Raw genomic sequence first — 20,693 nt, forward strand, 5'->3', positions numbered from 1 at the left:
AAGACTATGAGAATGCAATGACTCAAAGTTCCACAGCAGACCAAATACAAGCAACATTTAAAAGTTCAGATTCCAGTTAGCATAATGTATCTTATATGAGTCTATACTTATCTGTGGTACAGTAAGACACCATTTGAAGTGTCTCAAGGTGTCAGAGATCCAGTAACACAGCTCTGTTACCATCTGTGATGTGGCATAGGGAAAGGGGGTGTGGCCACAGCAGAGCAGCACTCCTGCTATTCCTGGCTGCTGGAATTGCCCCTTGAGAACACAGGTGGCTAGATTTTAAATTGCAGCAATTGGGCTGCTCTAACTTACACCAGAGATCGGTCAAACTCCTAGCTCACCCAAGAATAGGGGAAACACAAAGATGGCTTCAAACCAGCTTTGTCCCCCTCCTTTTTCAATTTCTGCACCAAGCATAACTCAGCTGGAACAAAAAGAGAAGGAGTACTTGTGGCACCTTAGAGACTAACAAATTTATTTGAGCATAAGCTTTCGTGAGCTACAGCTCACTTCATCGGATGCTCTTTTTGCGAATACAGACTAACACGGCTGCAACTCTGAAACCTGTCATTCAGCTGGAACAGAGAGCAAGCAGCTGAAATAAGTAAAACCCTCAAATGCTCAGTCCCCCGGTTGGAAACAAATCTAACCCCTTTAACCCTTTGGAAAATTGGAAGACGTGAAGCAGTAGTAGTAGCAGTAGTAGTAATTAGTGAAAAGATGCAATTGCAAAGCAGGGAGCAAAAGTAGCCGTGTGAATCTAGTTAGTAACACACACACGCTTATTTCCTGTTTTTATTTAATCCCTGTAGATCTAAGAAAGAGGTGCATTTCACCACTTAAAAATATATTCTAGCCACTGCAAACCTTGATCAATAGATATTGTTAAAATGTAAGCCATTTCCCTCCATCTCCTCTTTAGCAACTGGGGTTCAAAGACCAAGGCAAGTTTTTAGCACAGTACAGCACACATTCATTTTTATCAAGGAATATATTGTTCCAGTAATACTGCCGTTGCTAGTAGCATACTAAATGCAATCACTTGGACTTCGCAGCTGCAAACTCATTGCAGCTCTGAATTGGCCACAATGAACACTTTTATAATAATAACTGTCGTCTCCCCCTTTAAGAAACCATGCACCCACAGCACTACGTCTCTCACAAATCATCTCCTTTAGCTCTCTGTAAAATAGGCACTTGACTTTTAAACACAAGCAGCTTTTTAAAGATATTTATGCATTTCCCTGAGCAAGGGAAAACAGCAGCCTGTCTTTGCCTGCTGGCTAACCCACGCCTCCAGGAATAACAATCATGGTTTTCTATGGAAAGCATCATTCCACACTGAAGAGTCTCAGAAATAGATCACCTAATTAACATTTCCACGTTTGGGTGACAAAAGAGACACAGGAAAGCATAAGCAGGAAAGCAGCAGTCTCTGCTGCAGACGGGTGCATTCTTGTAGACCGGTACATTCCTTACAATATTTCCAGGAATTCAACTCATTTCCCAATGAAACAATATAATACACAGTCCCATATTCCATCAAGTGCTACTAGATTCACAGAGAGGTTGAGGTGGGCGAGAGGTGGAGTGTGTGAAGTAGGAATGCTTGAAGGCTGCTGAAACCTGAGGATGTCTTAAAATGGACACTCTTGTAAAAATCTTAGGGCCAAATTCTTAGCTGGTGTAAATTGGAGCAGCTCTTTCGAAATCAATGGAGCTATGTTGGTTTACATTAATGGACAATCGTGTCCCTTTTTAACATTAAACAGATTTAGAGCCTATCTCATTCTGTGTGTGTGTGTGTGTGTGTGTGTGTGTGTGTACACAAAGGCCAGCACAATGGGGATCCAATCTCAATTTAACCCATAGGCATGACTGTAAGTGACATGGTAAATAATAAATTTCCATTACAGAATCTATTCCTAATCTCACATTCCTTGTCCCTTTAAATATCCCATTGCTATACGTGTGAGGTTTTTGGAGGCACAAGGAATGTAGGATCAGGTCCAAAGTCGCATTCATTTCCCTAGGTTATGAAAGTAAACTCAGTGTACTGTGACAATAGAGAAGTACTGACCAATTTCTAGTGGTGTCTCTGGCCTCTGCATATGGGTACCTTACACAAATTAAAAAGAATCAGAACATTAAGCAAAAGCCATTTAGCATAATACTTGCAGATCTAATGTAATAAAGTAATGGATATAGTTTCCTCATATACTATCATGCATTTGAACCTAATTTTATATTAATGATAATGATTATCCCCTTTTAAGAGCATCATTGATGGTAATAAAGCATAATAACTATACTATTATCCAGAGTTACTTTAGACTCCTATACTTTGATTCTCCACTGCCTTTCATCTTGAATAGTCACTTATTCCTAAGCAAAGTGGGTGCATATTGGTGCCATTCTCATAATTTTACACCCACTTTACACAGGTGTGAATGGCTTCACCAACCCTAAGCTAGTTATATCTTATGACCTTCTCTGGGATGACTCTGCTGGACTAGACAGCATATTGGGGGCACAGAGCCAAGACCCCACTCACTTAATGGGATGGTAAATATTGGCTCTTGATCTCCGCACTGCGAGCAGATTAGCAATGCAGATAGCCCAAGCAAAGAAGTAAGGAGGCTCACTACACCCCCTTACTCCCTTGCGCTGATATGAAAGGAAGCTCGCAATTGACAACTTCACTTTTTTTTCCCATGAGTCATAGGACATGCTCTCCTCATTTCAGGGATCAGAAGAAACAAAAACCTAGCAGAGCCCTAGAGTGGACTGAGGTGATGCTGAAAAAGGAAAATATCCACTTGTGCAGCTTCATTGCTCACCTTTCCCCCACTCCAAGGAAGCTCCTCCACACAAGGCTTTGTTGTGCAGGCATAGGCAGACTAGGGGCCCATCTGCTGTCTTCAACATTCCTTCTCAAATTCTACTGGATGTAGCAGAAAGGTTAATGCTGACCCTGTGTACATTAATTTACCCATTGTCTCTTCCATCCATATCACCAATAGGAGGCATTGTAGGCATAATGGGGGAGTCAATGGGCAACATGGCTACAACAGAACTCTATCTGAATCAGGCTTTTCCAAACCTGGTGCTTACACAACACAAAAGAGTAGGGGCCTAACACTAGATTGCCCTGCCCCTTGGGTGGCCATTTAAACCTATGGAGAGTGGTAAAATGCTACTGAATTACATTGGACTACATGGAGTACAAAGCAGCATGGATCCAGGCCCCTCCGTGGTGACTACAATGGAGATAAGGCCACTCATAATCTGCAGAGAATTGCTAAGGAGGGAAGAACCTATTTTAAAAGCATAATGCTTGGACTGGCTATGTGTGGCACGTGGTTTGTTGCCACTTGGTTTTGTACATTTTAATTGTGTCATGTCATTCTATATACAGAGGACCACATCCTCAGCTGGTATGAAATGATATAGTTTATGGTTTTCAATAAGCTGGAGCAGATGGTTTGAAGTGGAAAGCAGGGTCCTAGGAGTGAGTTTCTAAAGGGAAATGACGGCCTCTCACCTGTACCTCTGGTGGAATCCTCTATTGGTATAAGTTTGTCATGAAGTGGGTAGTCATTTTCCTAAACTTTCCTTGGCAGCCCTCATTATCTTTTTAACACCATCCTTTCCTTCATTTCTATTACCTGTTAACTGAATTTGCTGGAGAAAAGAAGGTTAAGGCCTTCCTTCAGCAAAAGTGAATACTCCTACAGAGTTCCTTTATATCATTCTCTGGTCCTTTCCTGTCTGCCTCTCTATACACTTGTCGGAGTGGCTTGTTGGATGGCTCTGAGTTAAAGGTTGATTGATAGGTCCAGGTGGACCTCACTTAATTATAAAGGAAGCAGAGGATTTGTGAAGATGACTTTTTTTTTTTAAATTATGGTCTCCTGTCAAGCATTTCAGTTACTTTTCTGTGTGAAATACAAGTAAGGTTAAAAAAAGAAAAACAACCCTTAACAGACTCAAGCAATAGGCTGAAACCAACAACCTGGGGTGTGAATCTGTCACGCTAGCCTGCTATGCATTAAATTGCCATATGGACCTCCTACTGTGCACTAAAAGTTCCATAGTATGCTTTGATGTACTCGGCTTCCAAACAGTGGTACCTTACAGCAAACTATCAAACTTTTAGTGTGTGGTAGCAGGGTCCATATAGCAACTTAGTCTAGTGTCCTGCAGATTTACACCCAAGCTTGCCACATGCTAAGTCTATATGTATATTTAAGGGCTTGTCTACCAGTCAGTCCATTGTGTCAGAGCAGGATTACATTCTTCATTTTGAAGCAGAGATTGATGTATGTGTTCTGTATATGATTGATTGATTATTTTAAAAACCTTCCATTGACTATAAGGGGAGCTGGATCAAGCTCTTAAATAAAAAGGCAACAGACTCGCCATCAGGGCTTTGAACTTATTGGTCTCTTGCATGGACCTACAATGTACCAAATGTGGCCAGCTAGATAGACATGCCTCACTGAAATGTGTGTGTGTGTGTGTGTGTGTGTGTGTGTGTGTGTGTGTGTGTGTGAATATACAGAATTTGGCCATGCACATCAAAGGAGCTAACCGTATTTAAAAATGTAGCCATCAGTTTGAAGTACTAACGTACATGTGTGTGTATGTGTCAGAGGCTGGGATTTGTCTGTGGGGAAATAACAGTCTGCCTCTAACTCTATTGGAATAAGGCCAGATAAAGAGATTATCGAGTAGTGTCAAGGAAGAAAAAAAGGTTAGCCGAATTTCCCTTTATCACTTTTTTCCCTAAAAATATTTCATTGAATATCTTGTCACTCATGCAAAGATTCTTCAAATCTTTAAATAAAGTAAATCAATTGTAAGGGTGACTTGCAATCCTTCTTTTGCTCCTTAATGTTATATCGAAATAAAGCCTGAAATGTATATTGTGGTAGTTCTCCCTGATTAAAATATGGGACTTGGGAGAGGTGGTTTTAAGTCACCTTACTCTTCCCCATTTCCAGGGTCCAGCACATATTAGAGAAGCCTGAGGGCGCAAAGCGGTGGTTGCACCTGTTAACGTGGCCCAATGGGTGAAATATCCCTTCAGAAAGAACTCGGTAGTATAAATGCTAAGGGATAGGCACAATAGCAAAGAAATATCACATGTGTGTAGTGTGTGTATATGAGATACAAACAGGTTAATCATTAAAGATGTGCTTGAAACGGAGAGAACACAATTGAAGAAAATAGCTAAGAAATATTCCCTTATAGTTTTCTTGATCGTATACTTCTTCTATATCACCTTTTATCTATTATTTTAAATTGAACACCTTTCAAGCATGCTCCAGATTGCTGAACTGAAGTAGGAGAGACGAACAATATATTTTTGACACCTTGTCGTAGTCAGAAGATTGCAGGTCTTCCAAACCATTCTTTTTGACCCTTTTGGAGTCTAGATATCTTAAAGTTATTATGTAGATTGAAAGATAGAAGCATGAAAAAAGGAAATTCTACACTGGGGTGATTGACATGAATCTCCCCTAAAAATACATCTTTCTAGCAATATCAGAAAGATTGAGAGAGGTTTTCTATTTGGAATAACTGTAACAAATTGAGTATAGACAGATGCCTCACAGTTTGGATTTCTAGTAGTACTGAATGTGACGACTAGAGTGGATGGAAAATTTTTTTTCCCCAAAGCAGTCTTGGATGAATAGTAGAAACTATTTTTTGCCAAAATGCTTATGATTTCATTATGGGGTTCAATCACTTCTTGTGGCTACTAAGGGAATGCAGTGAAACAACAGTGGAAAGGATGATTTAACAACTCTTTTCGAACTCTACCAGCTAAGCTTCTTGGAATCATACTTCGTGTTCCATAATATTGTTCAGGCTACCTGTTATGATAGGGTGAATTAAAACGAAAGTAACATTTTGATCCAAAGCTTCAGAATATATTATTGCATTTTAGTATGATGATATGTTTATATTGCAAAAGCATCTATAGATTGCAATGAAAACTGAGGCCAACTCTGCTCCAAAGAGCTTACAATCTAAATGAACAGTGCAGATTGAGTGAATAAGGGAAACTGATGCACAAAAAAGTGACTTGCCCAAAGGTCACAGAGCAGGTCAGTGTTAGAGCCAAGATTGGCATCGAAGTCTCCTGACTTCCCCTCCAGTTCCCTATCTACTGGATCATGTTACCGCTCTTATTGTAACATGGAAAATCAGCCGCCTTTTCTAGTTAAATGTAGGAGAAAAGAGGATGAGATCAGAGACAAACTCAGTGATCTGATGAAACAGGATAAGAACAAAGAGAAGTTCTATCACTATAAAAGCTGTGTCTACATAGAAACAAAGAATGATATATTCCTGTTTGTGGGATTGCTTGTTTTTGAAGTCCTTTTTTATTATTCAAATTATAACTTTGTGTTTGTTTCCAGATGCAGTAAAGTGGGAAGAATGATCCAGATTTAAAACTGCAGATTGTGGCAGGAGTTGATGAAGAAGGAGCTGAATTCACTGGTTAGCAAACTTCTTTTAAATAAAGATTTGTGTCTTGCATATATTTAGCTAATATTTATTTCTGGAGCATACTAAATTCATTTAGCTCTAAGTTCATTGAAACAATTTGCCTTTGACATATTCTATACTTGTATATAGTAGTGTGCTCTCTCTCTCTCGTGCTCTCCATGTATAAAACTTCTTGCATAAATAGCATATCATTTTAAAATGATTGGAAATCATTGACATTCAGAGTCTGAAAGATTTATCACTTCAGAATAAAAAGTTTCATGCTGCCAAAATCTAGTTCACAAGTTTTTTAACCAAACAAGTCACAGCTACCTTTGTGAGACGAAATGATCAAGTCAGGACTTCCATCCTATTATGGCTTTAATTTGTCAAGGGATGGGGGAGTTTCCCTGAAAACCAAATTTTGCAGTCTGATTGACTGAGCCCTGTAGTGATTTGGTGTAATTCTTGAATGAAAGTCTACAGTTATCTCCTTTTAACTCCTGCTAATGGTTGCCATGTAGACAAATGAGTGACACATACAGTATTCCAAACATCTGAGAAGACTGAATCTGAAGTGGTAGCTCTAGGATTTTACAAAGGACTCCTGTGATGTGCTGAAAGGGGAACGAGTCAAAAGCGTGTCCTTAGTGATGGCATTGCCAACAACTGTAGTTTAATGAAAGAAGGTGCTGAAGCCACAGAATTATTTCTGTCCTTGGCTTCTCTAGGATACTCCATTTTCATAGGATTTCGGAACCCTTAATATAGCTAGATATGCTACTGAGCAAAACATTCATGCTGCCAAAAGATATTTTTCTTTCTTAGCTTTGAATTTAAATTTATATTTTTGTTGACATTTATATTGTGACTAATTAAATAAAATAAAAAAGAAGAAATTGGGATTAATTTTTCAGTATGAAGAGACTTAACTGTGCAACTCCTATTCACCTTAATGGAAGCCATCTGGCAAAATACTCACATATCATGCTGATGATTTACCCCTTAACTTTCTTTTGAAATGCCATTTATGGGATTTTCTTTATTCAATTCCCCAGCCTTCGCTAATGCAAACAATAACACGGAGAGAATGAGGGCTGAGAACTCGCTTCTTATTTGTCTGTTTTGAAGCTCACTTTCCCTACTTTAGTGAACTGCAAAATACTTCATTTGCTGGTAACATGTACTTTGTCTTTTTAAAAAGAAACAAGTGTTCATCATATGAGTCAACCCATTGGCAAACCTTTGATGTTCTTTCCAGCCAGTAAATGTCAAGTCATATGCTAAATAAAAGCTACCCCTTTATGTTACAAGTCCAAAATAACCATAGTAGATATAGGACCAAGCTGCAGAGCTCATTTCAAATGCTATCTGAATCTGGACTTCAGCGAAGGTTAGGTATGTTCCAATTCTGTGTCTTGATTCAGATAATTATTAAAAAAAATACAAATAAAAATAAGAGGTGTGAGCAGTGAAGTTCATTTCCTTTCTTTGTTTGTAAATTAGCCTGCAAATTAGTCCTCATTCAGGACTAGCCGCCTGGAAAAGTCAGTATGTAAAGGCTGGCCATAATTTAATTAAGCAAGAATAAAGAGCATGACATTTTTTTCCCGTCTTTATGATTGGAAAATATATTCTATTCCTCCTGATGTAACTCAAAAATGTATGAATGGATTTTTTTTCTAAACCCTTGACCATGAAACCGAAGCCAATCTAGAATGCTTCATCTGAACAAGAGAAATATTTACAAAGTTGGAGCAGGTAACATTGGGAAAGAATTCTAAGTGTAACCTTAACCATATTTTTTATATTTTAGCTTTTTGAATGTTAGGTAATTGCAAATGTTACCTAACTTTATTGTCCATGTACCCAGTAATACACCTGGGTCCAACCATGAACTTGGTGTAGGATGTCAGAAACATGTGTTCAAGGAATGCTCCACTTTTTCTTTTTTCTCTCCTTTTACATTTTTCATTGCTCCTCTCTCTCTTTTATGTGCCGATTCCCCAAATTGTGTTTACAATGTTTTCAGTGCACAATCTGATAAGTGACCCCTCTGCACTGCATGACCACAGCATGAACCCATGTTAATACATGCTATAAAAACATGTCACATAGGGATACATATGTTCAGACAAACTCTTTAGTTTTTTTTTTCTGTTTCTGTTCATAATAGTTTAGTAGAATTATAACAGGGCTTTTGATTCATTATAAATGAAAGAAAGCATGATTGTAACAGTTTTCCTTTTATTCAGAGTTCACGATGCTAATCTCTTTCAAAAGGCAGTTGTTAATAAACATTTGTAGTTGCCAGCTTAAAAGTTAGTGTTCTTTCTAAATCAGGTTTCAGAGTAGCAGCTGCGTTAGTCTGTATTCGTAAAAAGAAAAGGAGTATTTGTGGCACCTTAGAGACTAACAAATTTATTAGAGCATAAGCTTTCGTGAGCTACAGCTCACTTCATCGGATGCATTCTGAGCTGTAACTCATGAAAGCTTATGCTCAAATAAATTTGCTAGTCTCTAAGGTGCACAAGTACTCCTTTTTCTTTTTTCTAAATCAGGGCAGTGGTTCCCTGGGGGGGCCAGGAACAGGTTTCAGGGTGGCCTCTAAGCAGGGCCAGCATCAGACTCACTGGGACCAAGGGCAAAAAGCTGAAGCCCCACTGCATGGGGCTGAAGTCTGGGTCCCCAAGCCCAGCCATCTGGGGCTGAAGCTGAAGCCAGAGAAACTTAGCTTTGCGATGCCCGCTATGGCATGGGGTTCTGGACAATTGCCCTGCTTGCTACCCACTAATGCCAGTCCTGGTTTTTGTATGCAGAAAACCAGTTATTGTGGCACAGGTGGGCCATGGAATTTTTATAGCATGTTGAGGGGGCCTCAGAAAGAAAAAGCTTGAGAACCCCTGAATCAGGGCATGATTCATGTAACCATATTTATGATGTGAAATATTGATATGTCCTTTTCTACATGCTTAAGAAAGCAAACAACTTGCCTAAGAAAGTGAGTAGCTTTGGTTTTGGAGAAAATGGCTCATTTATTAGTCAGCTCCCAGACTGCTGTGCTGGGCATCACAAAATGGGGAAGAGATGGCCAGCCCTCTGTAGAGATAGAGGTGGTTAGGGACTATTTAGAAAAGCTGGACGTGCACAAGTCCATGGGGCCGGACGAATTGCATCCGAGAGTGCTGAGGGAATTGGCGGCTGTGATTGCAGAGCCCTTGGCCATTATCTTTGAAAACTCGTGGCGAACGGGGGAAGTCCCGGATGACTGGAAAAAGGCTAATGTAGTGCCCATCTTTAAAAAAGGGAAGAAGGAGGATCCTGGGAACTACAGGCCGGTCAGCCTCACCTCAGTCCCTGGAAAAATCATGGAGCAGGTCCTCAAAGAATCAATCCTGAAGCACTTAGAGGAGAGGAAAGTGATCAGGAACAGTCAGCATGGATTCACCAAGGGAAGGTCATGCCTGACTAATCTAATCGCCTTTTATGATGAGATTACTGGTTCTGTGGATGAAGGGAAAGCAGTGGATGTATTGTTTCTTGACTTTAGCAAAGCTTTTGACACGGTCTCCCACAGCATTCTTGTCAGCAAGTTAAGGAAGTATGGGCTGGATGAATGCACTATAAGGTGAGTAGAAAGCTGGCTAGATTGTCGGGCTCAACGGGTAGTGATCAATGGCTCCATGTCTAGTTGGCAGCCGGTGTCAAGTGGAGTGCCCCAGGGGTCGGTCCTGGGGCCCGTTTTGTTCAATATCTTCATAAATGATCTGGAGGATGGTGTGGATTGCACTCTCAGCAAATTTGCGGATGATACTAAACTGGGAGGAGTGGTAGATATGCTGGAGGGGAGGGATAGGATACAGAAGGACCTAGACAAATTGGAAGATTGGGCCAAAAGAAATCTAATGAGGTTCAATAAGGATAAGTGCAGGGTCCTGCACTTAGGATGGAAGAATCCAATGCACCGCTACAGACTAGGGACCGAATGGCTCGGCAGCAGTTCTGCGGAAAAGGACCTAGGGGTGACAGTGGACGAGAAGCTGGATATGAGTCAGCAGTGTGCCCTTGTTGCCAAGAAGGCCAATGGCATTTTGGGATGTATAAGTAGGGGCATAGCGAGCAGATCGAGGGACGTGATCGTTCCCCTCTATTCGACACTGGTGAGGCCTCATCTGGAGTACTGTGTCCAGTTTTGGGCCCCACACTACAAGAAGGATGTGGATAAATTGGAAAGAGTACAGCGAAGGGCAACAAAGATGATTAGGGGTCTAGAGCACATGACTTATGAGGAGAGGCTGAGGGAGCTGGGATTGTTTAGTCTGCAGAAGAGAAGAATGAGGGGGGATTTGATAGCTGCTTTCAACTACCTGAAAGGGGGTTTCAAAGAGGATGGCTCTAGACTGTTCTCAATGGTAGCAGATGACAGAACGAGGAGTAATGGTCTCAAGTTGCAATGGGGGAGGTTTAGATTGGATATTAGGAAAAACTTTTTCACTAAGAGGGTGGTGAAACACTGGAATGCGTTACCTAGGGAGGTGGTAGAATCTCCTTCCTTAGAGGTTTTTAAGGTCAGGCTTGACAAAGCCCTGGCTAGGATGATTTAACTGGGACTTGGTCCTGCTTTGAGCAGGGGGTTTGGACTAGATGACCTTCTGGGGTCCCTTCCAACCCTGATATTCTATGATTCTATGATTCTATGATTCTATTAACACCCCCATCAACCCCAACTGATAGGACAAATTGAGCTTAAATACCCTGCATATAAAGGTTATAATAACTATAATAGCAAATGAATTAAGGCATTAAGGGAAAAATCCTTCAGCCAGTTCTTCACACACTTATTTTTGAAAATTGACCTCATTGAGGTATATCATGTGGGCTAAAGACCTTAACTGATGCATTCAGGATTCTTCCACACTTGAAAATATGCTTAAATTCAGATCAGTATTTAATGCGAACGCCTTAAGACAGTAGTGAAATGACTAGGGCTGTTTAGTGTTTGCAACCCAAGAAGAGGTTCTCTGATCAAACAAACCAGTCTTCCTTATAATCCTAGGTACTGAGCTATCTGTTGGTTGAACACCTGACTACATGTTGGGGGAAAAAGTAGATTTTCTATCCCATGCCATTGTCTATCCTCAGCTACATCAGAACAATGAGGATGCATATGTGGTCTGAAGGAATTTGATAAAATTTATCTGTCCCATCATACACACATCTCTCCACAAACTTGGATTTGAACACAAGGATGTCAAAGATGGAAGCCTTCGGGTGAAATTTATACCTGCACAAGATCATGGCCATATACTCCCTCCAACAGCTGAACAGTGGTGATCGTACAATTTACAGTCCTAAAAGATGGTGTGGTGAATGCACTCCCCAGGGAGACCAAACCCCTCCCAAACTACCCCTGGAGTAGCACAAGTATGAATCACACCTGTCCACAGCTGTGCCCTACTTGCACAGACTGGCCTGAAGTGTGGGGCTGTAGTGGTGCATAAAGCCTTGTGTAGATCATTTGTACAGAGAAAATTTCACCCTTAGCTATATGAGATGTCGGGTCAACATTTTCAAAAGCACATAAGTTGCATTTTCAAAAGTGATTTAAGCTTTAGAAATCCTATGTCTCTGGGACTTTAGGCACTTCTGAAAATTTTACCTTAGGTTCCTAAGTCACTTAGGTGCTTCTGAACATACCTGTTATCAAGATTTGTGTGAATGGAGATGTTTGTCTAAGTTACAAATCATTAGGGAAGTTGTTTTTAGATTAAATATGCAAGAACATTTGGGTTTCATATGCAGAATACTGAGGAAATGTCTTTCCACTATATAACACTAGAAGTCGCATGTTTTATGTACTCATTCCCACTTACACCTGTCGACCTTTCACGTATGCACTTGCAAACAAGTGGTTTGTGCTTTCACAGTAGATGTATACACAGCTACCCAACCTGCACGTGCAAGTGTTGAGTTTTGCATGTGCAAAATATGAGAGCAAAAGAAATGTTTTGGAAGAACTTGAAAATTTAGCCCGGTGGGCTACTTTTTTTAAACAAAAGGCCTCATTTGGCATTAAAAAGCAAACTAAAGGAAAACATAAAAGATTTGCCTACCAATGATTTCCGTCAGGCAAGGACTACAGCCAATGGCACATTGTGTAAGTTTGAACATAGCATTTCAAGGACATTGTACTGGGACAAGGGGCATTATGTTGATCAGCATTCTAGAGGCTTTATCCTAGGACAAGGTTTTATTGGCTGTTAAAGTAACACAATATGTGACATGGTTTATTTGCTGGTAAACATAAGAGTGCAAGCAAATTCTTGTTCCACGTTATGAAAGGAGGTATCTATCCGCTTACTCAATATAGAGCCTGAATGCGGCACGTTCTTTTATTTGATACATGACAGCTGCAAAAGTACATTGTCAAATGAGTGAGTGAAGTGATCTGTTGAGATACCAAACAGTTATGGATCAGACAATATCAGTCCAAGCTTCCCCACACTGCCCCAGCAAGACAGGCCTGAACGGACTAATGAGGGTAGTCCAAAACCCCATTCAGTTTTCAGCCTCAATGCTGAGAATTCCAACAAAGGTCCCAGCTAGCACCAATTGTGCTGTGGCAAGCAGCTGTCCATTAGAAACTGGACTAGGATCGCTAACATCCACCACCAAGCAACTTTTAATCACGACCAGCCTGAACTGAGTTTGAATTGATGACCTTGAGAAGAAAGACACTCTCTCATTATCTCCTGAGCCATCAAGTTTTTAATATGCTGTATAAAATCAATTTTAAAATGGCATTTATATGATTATTATTTTTATTAAGTATTAATGAGTTTGATATATTTCATTATTAGGGTACCTAATGGGTGTAAATTTTTAACAGTGAGAGTAATTAATGATTGGAACTACTTACCATGGGTCTTGGTGGATTCTCCATCATGGATGATTTTTTAAAATTAAGATTGGATATTTTGTCTAAAAGCTTTGCTCTAGGGATTATTTTTGAGGAAGTTCTATGACCTCTTTTATACAGGAGGTTAGATAGTTGGTCACAATGCTCCCTTCTGGCCTTGCAACCTATGAAAGAATAGCATTTTTGTGTGTTTTTTCCATAGAGATCTGCACCAGATAGATACATAAAGAGAGACAGAAAGTAGATTGCTAATATACTATAAATCAAATACATAGATGTTCGTGAAATAACAGAAAAATACAACTGCCAAAATATATGAAACAAATCCCCTGAAAGCTTGTATGTTGTTTTCAAAAAATTGAAACCTGGAATCCTATTTAGATACTGAAATAAGCATGTCTCTAAAGAACCATATGGAAATGTTGAATATATTGGGGTTAACCAAGAAAAATCAGTAAGAATATGCAACATAGCAATACAAATCACCAGAGGAAAAGTCAATGAAGAAAGCAAATTACATACCCTCTCACTGGAATGCCTTTTTGCCCTAAGGAAATCCAGAGCAGGCCATGCTAATGGAAAATTCCAAAGAACAGCCGTTTATAACTCTGCCAAATTATTTTTTTTTTAAATCAATTTTTAGAAAAAAGCTTGTTGAGCTGAATGAGTCTTTAAGCCCTCAAAACCCTAACAATAAAACAAACAAAATGGTGTGTGTGTAAATAACAAAGACTTTAAATGAAATAGGAAAGGCTACCAAGTAGATCAAATACTCATGGGGAAGTAACTGATCAAACAGTGACTATAATAAATCAAAGCCCCTGATCAAAGTCTAATACATCCTCCCTCAAATGAGCAACTGGTAGAAGTAAACATCAAAGTTAAGTACCTTTGCACCAAACAAACAAAAGAGAGTATAAATTAAATATAGGTTTCAGAGTAGCAGCCGTGTTAGTCTGTATTCGCAAAAAGAAAAGGAGTACTTGTGGCACCTTAGAGACTAACAAATTTATTGGAGCATAAGCTTTCGTGAGCTACAGCTCACTTCATCGGATGCATTTGGTGGAAAAAACAGAGGAGAGATTTATATACACACACACAGAGAACATGAAACAATGGGTTTATCATACACACTGTAAGGAGAGTGATCACTTAAGATAAGCCATCACCAACAGCAGGGGGGGGAAGGAGGAAAACCTTTCATGGTGACAAGCAGGTAGGCTAATTCCAGCAGTTAACAAGAATATCAGAGGAACAGTGGGGGGTGGGGTGGGAGGGAGAAATACCATGGGGAAATAGTTTTACTTTATGTAATGACTCATCCATTCCCAGTCTCTATTCAAGCCTAAGTTAATTGTATCCAGTTTGCAAATTAATTCCAATTCAGCAGTCTCTCGTTGGAGTCTGTTTTGAAGCTTTTTTGTTGAAGGATAGCCACTCTTAGGTCTGTGATCGAGTGACCAGAGAGATTGAAGTGTTCTCCAACTGGTTTTTGAATGTTATAATTCTTGACGTCTGATTTGTGTCCATTCATTCTTTTACGTAGAGACTGTCTCTACGTTTCCTGAGGAAACTACAGTCCATTGGTGATCTTCCTAAAAACACCATCCTAGCCACTATGGATGTAGAAGCCCTCTACACCAACATTCCACACAAAGATGGACTACAAGCCGTCAGGAACAGTATCCCCGATACTGTCACGGCTAACCTGGTGGCAGAACTTTGTGACTTTGTCCTGACCCATAACTATTTCACATTTGGTGACAATGTATACCTTCAAATCAGCGGCACTGCGATGGGTACCCGCATGGCCCCACAGTATGCCAACATTTTTATGGCTGACTTAGAACAACGCTTCCTCAGCTCTCGTTCCCTAATGCCCCTACTCTACTTGCGCTACATTGATGACATCTTCATCATCTGGACCCATGGAAAAGAAGCTCTTGAGGAATTCCACCATGATTTCAACAATTTCCATCCCACCATCAACCTCAGCCTGGACCAGTCCACACAAGAGATCCACTTCCTGGACACTACGGTGCTAATAAGCGATGGTCACATAAACACCACCCTATATCGGAAACCTACTGACCGCTATTCCTACCTACATGCCTCTAGCTTTCATCCAGATCATACCACTCGATCCATTGTCTACAGCCAAGCGCTACGATATAACCGCATTTGCTCCAACCCCTCAGACAGAGACAAACACCTACAAGATCTCTATCATGCATTCCTACAACTACAGTACCCACCTGCTGAAGTGAAGAAACAGATTGACAGAGCCAGAAGAGTACCCAGAAGTCACCTACTACAGGACAGGCCCAACAAAGAAAACAACAGAACGCCACTAGCCATCACCTTCAGCCCCCAACTAAAACCCCTCCAACGCATCATCAAGGATCTACAACCTATCCTGAAGGATGAGCCATCGCTCTCTCAGATCTTGGGAGACAGACCAGTCCTTGCTTACAGACAGCCCCCCAATCTGAAGCAAATACTCACCAGCAACCACACACCACACAACAGAACCACTAACCCAGGAACCTATCCTTGCAACAAAGCCCGTTGCCAACTCTGTCCACATATCTATTCAAGGGATACCATCATAGGGCCTAATCACATCAGCCACACTATCAGAGGCTCGTTCACCTGCGCATCTACCAATGTGATATATGCCATCATGTGCCAGCAATGCCCCTCTGCCATGTACATTGGCCAAACTGGACAGTCTCTACGTAAAAGAATGAATGGACACAAATCAGACGTCAAGAATTATAACATTCAAAAACCAGTTGGAGAACACTTCAATCTCTCTGGTCACTCGATCACAGACCTAAGAGTGGCTATACTTCAACAAAAAAGCTTCAAAAACAGACTCCAACGAGAGACTGCTGAATTGGAATTAATTTGCAAACTGGATACAATTAACTTAGGCTTGAATAGAGACTGGGAATGGATGAGTCATTACACAAAGTAAAACTATTTCCCCATGGTATTTCTCCCTCCCACCCCACCCCCCACTGTTCCTCTGATATTCTTGTTAACTGCTGGAATTAGCCTACCTGCTTGTCACCATGAAAGGTTTTCCTCCTTCCCCCCCCTGCTGTTGGTGATGGCTTATCTTAAGTGATCACTCTCCTTACAGTTTTCAGAGTAGCAGCCGTGTTAGTCTGTATTCTCAAAAAGAAAAGGAGTACTTGTGGCACCTTAGAGACTAACAAATTTGTGCCACAAGTACTCCTTTTCTCCTTACAGTGTGTATGATAAACCCATTGTTTCATGTTCTCTGTGTGTGTGTATATAAATCTCTCCTCTGTTTTTTCCACCAAATGCATCCGATGAAGTGAGCTGTAGCTCACGAAAGCTTATGCTCTAATAAATTTGTTAGTCTCTAAGGTGCCACAAGTACTCCTTTTCTTTTTAAATTAAATATATATTATATATACATCAAAGCAGCCTTTGAGAAACACATCACATATTGCTCTTGTTTATGTGTATTACATACAAGGCAGTAAAAATGGAGATGAAACTTGTTCTTTTCTTCCTTTTTTAATATTTGAATGTGAATATCAGTAAAATAAGAGTGGCAACATTGTTTTAAGAAAGACAGACATTTTGCACACAAGTGCTGAGCAAACTCAAGCACAAAGCTCTAATAATGCATCTCTGATCTGAGCTGCAAAACAGCTACCACATTACAAACCTGGCACTATGTTGAACAGAGACGGCCAGTTTTGCTTCACATGATTTTTTTTTTAAATGCTATGTTTTGCACTAGAGACAGTCTTGATGAGACCACTGAAATGTTTTTCTTTCTGACGTCGGGCATATTTCAGCCCAACTTTTAATGAGCTCAAAGCTAGTCAAATGCATTAGCTTACTGCCTCCTGTCAACCTTAGAATCACACTTGTTTTAATCAAAGTCGTGAGGATGGAATCCTGCTAATTAACTGGATCAAAATAGTTCATTATGAGGCCTTGGCTCTATAAAGAAATGGGTTTATGAAGGAATGTATCCACTTCCAAAAAATATATGCAGACTGTCCCATAAAAGAAAATTCAAGAGGAAGCTCTTAGGTTCCTTTTTAGCAATTACCGGTAGGTACGATATTCCCTCTTCACTTAGAAGGCAAAATACTGCTAATATCATTTATATTGCCCCCCCCCAAGAAACTCCATAAGATCCCCTACTGTTCATGATAAATGCACCACCTCTTTCGCCTCCAATGACAGTCTCTGTTCTGTATATTCAGTCACAAATAAGAATTTGTGCTCGGCTCTGTGCTGACGTACAACTGGACTGGAGCACATATGGTGTTCAATAAGTGCAGAATTTGGTCCTTCATGGTTAAAAGAGCAGATTCTGCTCCTGTTTTATAAGGGGCTCTATTAGCACCGTAACTCTTCGTAGACTCTGCATTGATCTGGTCTGTCCTGAAGATTAATAGACGAGCGCCAGCAGACAGAGCCACTGAGCATCTCAACACTAGTTTTGTGGTCACAGTCCAGGGAGCTGATTTATGGGTGTGCTAACTAGTACAAACATGTTTCCTGTGCCAATTGCCAGCTCTCTACAGGTCCTTCCTTGCCTTCTTCCTTGTGGAAGTCATGTGGGACTGGAGAAAATATCTCTGAGGTCACTCAGATGGAGCGTGAAGAAAGAAAGTAGGGGTAGGGAACAAGGTGGTATGCAGTGATTGTGCATGTGGGAAGCTGGAAGGTGAGCAGGGGGCATTGCTGTGACAACAGCCTTTCATTTTCCTGGGGCCTGGGGAAATTCCTCACTCGAGCTGAAAGCTCCATTCTGTACCTGTTGGCCACTATTCTTATTTAACTCATAAGTGTCTAGGGACATTTGACTGACAGTCAATTGCAGTGGCTTTCCCCCAGCTCCAGAGAGTTGGAGTGGCTGTGTGTGTCATCTTAATCTCCTTTGGTGGCAAAGGGGAAAGGCAGCATTCAAGGGCCATGTAGTCACTTCACAGCAACCACTGGGTAGGGAAGCTCCCCCAGCCCCCATTTCCAGTGGTTTTTTTTTTCCCCCACCAAATGCATCCGATGAAGTGAGCTGTAGCTCACGAAAGCTTATGCTCTAATAAATTTGTTAGTCTCTAAGGTGCCACAAGTACTGCTTTTCTTTTTGCGAATACAGACTAACACGGCTGCTACTCTGAAACCTGTCATTTCCAGTTGAGCTCTATGGCAATGGAATTTGAGTATTTTGTGAAACTCAAGAGGGCTCTGTTCCATGGAGCATAATGAAGGCAGAAGAAGTCATTCTTATTGCTGTATTTGATCTCCCTTCCTAGATGAACAGGGGTTTTTCTCAACTGGTACTGTACACATTTTTTTCTGCCTGAATTTGTTGAATGAAATAGAAATTTTTAAATAGTAAATTGATAGGAGACATAAAAATGAACTATGTGTAGCTGTATCTATGTACTTAGATATTAGTGCTGGCCAACATTTTTGATCAATATTTTTGTACAAAAACTGCTTTTCAACCAATAAAAACATTTTCACAAAAAAGATGTGTGTGTGCGTGTATGTGTACAACAGTTCTCAAGGTAGTTTCTTTTAATTTACTGCGAAAAAATGACTCTTTGAACTAAATTACTATCTTTTTAAAATTAATTATAGTTAATTCATCACCAAAAGGCTTACATGAAATGCTTTTTATCTCTTAATTAATCTTCATTAGTTGAATTAGAATGAGGTTTTTAGATTTGTGTGTGTATATATAAACAGAAAAACTACATTAAAACAACATTATTGAGGTTGAAAAGTCAAGCACTCAAAAGTTAGGAAATACAAGAATTAAGGCTATCTTTGCAGCCATAATCTGGCTCCCTTGTGCATTTGCATTATGACCGAGTATTCTGTGACATGATCATACTATTTTTTTTCCACAGGACCTCTGCCTCATTCATTGCACAGGATGAACTGTACTCAGTTAATGAGCAGTTATTCAATGTTTTGTTTTATCCTTGTTGATCTCTTTGTGGCCTTACTGCCTGCCTGCTATTTAAACCCTGTTCTGAAGAAAGAATTATTACTTTCCTCAGCCTATAGTGCTCATCATTAATTATTTAAGTACTTCATAAGGATTAATTGATTTATTTTCACACCATTCCTGTGGGGGATGATATTCCCATTTTACAGATGGGGAACTGATGCATAGAGAGATTAAGGTCATTAGGATCCACTAATTTTGGGTGCCCAATTTGAGATGCCTGGGAATACTTAGTACTATAGCAATCTCTATATTCAAGCCCAGCTCCCACTGATTTCACTTGCCGTTTTGAGTGCTCAGATTGACTTCAAATCAAGCCTGAGGCATCTCAGGTTGGGCACTCAGAAAATGAGGAAGACACAATTAGTGACCAACTCAGGAAAGCTTGGATTAAATTTAAGTGACTTGATTAACATCACACAGACGTTCTGTGGCAGAAGGAATAGAAGCCAATTCTCCAGGGTAGCATTCAGTTGTCTTATCCAGGAGAATGTCCTTTCTTCCTGAGGTCCCCTGCCTTAGTTACTACAAACCTTCCAGATTCTGCAACAATGAGGCAGGGGTCCTACAGGAAACAGGCTCCTTCAGTACACAACCCTAATTCACCCCCAGAGCAGACCCTCCTGAGGCATTGAATGAGGCAGGGGTCCTGTTGTGGGGGGCATGGGAAGAAGCCAGTATGTGATCATGTAATATAAGCTCTCATTCCAGGCTCCAGAGGGGGCACAAATTCTTCTGGCTGTTCCTCCCAAGCTCAACCCCTTCTATCCTATTCTCTCCAACCTGTCTCTGGCCCAGTCTTGTCTCTTCCCTGCCCGCGCTCCTTGTCCTCAGGCTTCTCATCCCAGTCTCCTTGTCCAGCCCGTCCTAGTATCCCTCCCCAGGCTCACTGTTCAAGTTCCATTTTCCACACTGACTTCCCGTCTCATTTTCCCAACACCCAGGCCAAGTCATCTTGACAAACCAGTCCCAATGTTCTTCCGACATCAGCTCCTTGACCCCAATCTCCTTGCCCAGCTAGCCCCAGTTCTCCGTCCTGGTCCCTTGTTTGATATATTTCTCTCCATTCCCCTTTCATTGTCTCCCAGCCCTAGTCTTCCTCCCTATGCTCCTCATCCAGTTTGTCTAGCGCACATGCTCCACTTGATTCCTTGTCCTAGTCTTTTGCCTGCCAAGTTGCAGTTCTACCCCAGCTACTTTTAAGATTTGCCTCTCCTCCCCCTCAACCCACATTCTCCCCCACACTGGTTC

At 40.7% G+C, this 20,693-nt stretch overlaps 1 protein-coding gene across 11 annotated transcripts in view; it reads left to right on the forward strand.

Moving 5' to 3' along the window:
* CHL1 (cell adhesion molecule L1 like) overlaps window positions 1–20,693 on the forward strand; it is a 214,912-nt gene that overhangs the window by 48,604 nt on the left and 145,615 nt on the right. For all 11 annotated transcript variants that reach the window (XR_005293999.2, XM_038410055.2, XM_043518858.1 and 8 more), the window contains one exon: window positions 6,438–6,519. The gene's annotated coding sequence lies outside the window, so the exon portion shown is untranslated. The remainder of the gene's footprint in view (window positions 1–6,437; window positions 6,520–20,693) is intronic.

This window comes from Dermochelys coriacea, chromosome 7 (assembly GCF_009764565.3).
Source record: "Dermochelys coriacea isolate rDerCor1 chromosome 7, rDerCor1.pri.v4, whole genome shotgun sequence".
Taxonomy (NCBI): Eukaryota; Metazoa; Chordata; order Testudines; family Dermochelyidae; genus Dermochelys; species Dermochelys coriacea.